The following is a 2,879-nucleotide window of genomic DNA, read 5'->3' as shown; positions in this document are numbered from 1 at the left end:
GAAATAAATAAATAAGCCTACAAATTCAATATTATCATTAAAATTTCTAATCAAAATGAAGATGAAACTCATCAGCTGTGTGTTTCTGGGCTTGGCAATTTTATGCATATGTTAAGTTTTCCAGTTATAATTAATTTCTAATGAAACTAGTATGTGCAACAGGTAATACCATAACATGCCAGATAATTACCTCAATTATTTCTGTCTGTCTGGAATGCCTTTACAGAGTGTGTGAAAAGATGCTAGGTTTACCAACTAACAAGTGCCATCCATGGCAAGTCAAACAGTTATTTCTTCGCTTAAAAATTCCTTAAAGTTCTGTTTTTTTTAAAAAGTTAGAGTTGTGAATCTTGCCCATTTTGCCTCACCTTAATTCCTGGAATACTCCAAAAGGGAGAAACAACTTTTTTCAGCTGTTCATATGAGACATTTGGGAAGAGCTGTCTCCCCCTTGATCCTGGTAGTAGTAGTTGTAGTTCAAAAATATTACAATACCTTACCTATTTATTAAAAATCCTGATAGTGAGTAGCAGTTTCAATCCTGTATTCAAGCCTATTTATATTTTCTAAATTATAAAATAATAAAATAATCATAAGGATAATATTTGTTCTATTTCTTCTCTACTGTCAAGACCTTCTCCATGAAGCACAGATTAAAGAATGCCCTTAATTTAATTATTCATGAAGAGCTTTCTGCTTTACTGTTTTTTTCTCCTACAAAGAAGTTACCTGGGGACCTCCATTAAGTCTATAGTTTCAGTCTTCACTTAAAAGTCAAAAATCAGACCTAAAAGAAACAGGTTTCAAGATTTGTCACTTTTTAGGACTACATTTAGAGTTTCCTATGTATAAGCCTGTACATTTCTATATTTTACACTGTAGTGCAGACAGATGTGTAACTTTTCAGGAAGAATCTCTTTAGCTTCCTGTACTTATCTTTCATTTGCCCTCTCATTTTGAGCTTGGCTTTTGTTTCTCTTTATTAGATTTTGCAACTTCTTTACTGTAGATTTCTATTTAGAGGAAGAGAATCTCATGTGTATCTTCAAAATACTTCTGCAGTACAAGTAGATAAAAATCTTAGCAATTTCTTGCCTTTTCCAGTTCCACAGACAAATGTGATCAAAAACTGAGTGTTAATCTCAATTCTATAACCTGCATGATTCTATGTTAGTGACTATAGATGTAAGTACAATGTGTATGTGTGTGTGTACGTGCAGATAAAAAGCCTCAAAATTAAAGTTTTAGGAGATTCTAAGTCACAAGAATTTAACGTTATCATTTTCAGACACTTCATTTATTTTCAAAAAGTTAAAATGTCTGCCAAATGATTCACATGCAGAAGTTTTCTTCTTTTTTTCAATGGTGTTAAGGGACAGGACAAGGAGTAATTGGGCACAAACTGCAACACAAGAAGCTCTGTTTGAATATGAGAAAAAAACTAATTTACTTTGAGGGCGACAGAACACTAAAACAAGCTTCCCAAAGAGGTTGTGGAGTCTTACACATTCTGGAAATATTTAACAGTTCTTGAGAAGTCTCTTGGAAAAAAAACAACCAACTATCTTTGTGTTTTACTTTCAAAAGATAGCCACGTGTTAGCATTATTTCAAAAACTAAGCCTGACATTTTACACTCAGCTGCATAGCATTAGCAACTAAAATGCATACTCAAGCATCCAGAAAGCTGTCTTTGCTTCTAAAAAGGATTCAAAGCTTCTGTGTTCATGAGATTAGACTGAGTGAACATCCCAGAGGTTTACCCTTGTGCTTTAAAAGAATAAAAAATGAAATAATACTTCTAAACACGGCTTGTAAATTTGTTTAATGGTGCATATAGACAATTCTCAAGCTGATTTAACTATGAACTAGTCAACTCCAATTCATGACTTAGATCTGTGTCCATTTGAGAAATCTCATTCTCATAAATCATTTAAAGGAAGATATTTTTGGGGTACCTAGGATTACTTAATTAGCTTAACTGTATGGCGTGAAAAAACAAGGAAACCTGTGGATTTGTGTGATGTAAATAGAGGTATTAATGCTGTCACTTCTACTTAAAGAAACCTACGTTTAAACAACAGATTATCTCTCTACTCTTAACTTGCTTATTTTAATGTTTTCTGTCTTTTAGTTTCAATAAAGGTTGTTGCACACCTATGTTCTATTTAATGTGTTGCTTCTGATAGAGACACAAGTGTTCCTAATCTTAGCCATTTTAATTCATCCTAGTTATGCCAGTCCTTTGCAAAAGCAGTTCAATTGCTGCAAGCTCCCGTATGGTCATATAAATGAGGTCTCATTGCACCTGCTACACTGCAGCCTGTCTTAAAAGAAGCAAAATTATCTGTATGTGTAACAGCGGATAAACGAGAAAATTTGGTGCCTGGAAACTGACATCAAGTATAGGATTTGGTATTTTCCGTAGCTCTGAAAACAGATTGCACATGGCTGGGATCAATTTTTTTATTAAATGCTGTATAAAAGACATACGTTTTTACATATACTGGCTGAAGCAGCATGGTTGCTCCTTTGTGTTTTCAGAATGTCATTGAGATTTCTACATTTTACTTGTGGGGCCGTGATATATGAAAGGACCTTGATTGAACACCCTACCAAAAGGAAAACATCACTAGATATGCAGAACATATCCTACTGTACTGTGCTGCAGTGTGAGAAGAAGCACTGATGTCAAGGATTCAGGCCAGTTAGGTTTTTGTTCAGAGATTGGAGTGTTACACTGAAAAACTACAGAAGTAAATGGAAGTAAAATGGACACATCAAGCAATTTTTAGTGTGAGTATGATGCAAGCAATTTTAACACTAATTTCAATCTCTAGTCTTGAGCTTACTTTTTTTTTTTTTTCTTTTCTTTTTAAT

The sequence above is a fragment of the Meleagris gallopavo genome, chromosome 3, assembly GCF_000146605.3.
Source record: "Meleagris gallopavo isolate NT-WF06-2002-E0010 breed Aviagen turkey brand Nicholas breeding stock chromosome 3, Turkey_5.1, whole genome shotgun sequence".
Lineage (NCBI taxonomy): Eukaryota > Metazoa > Chordata > Aves > Galliformes > Phasianidae > Meleagris > Meleagris gallopavo.
Note: the sequence above shows the minus strand (reverse complement) of the source record.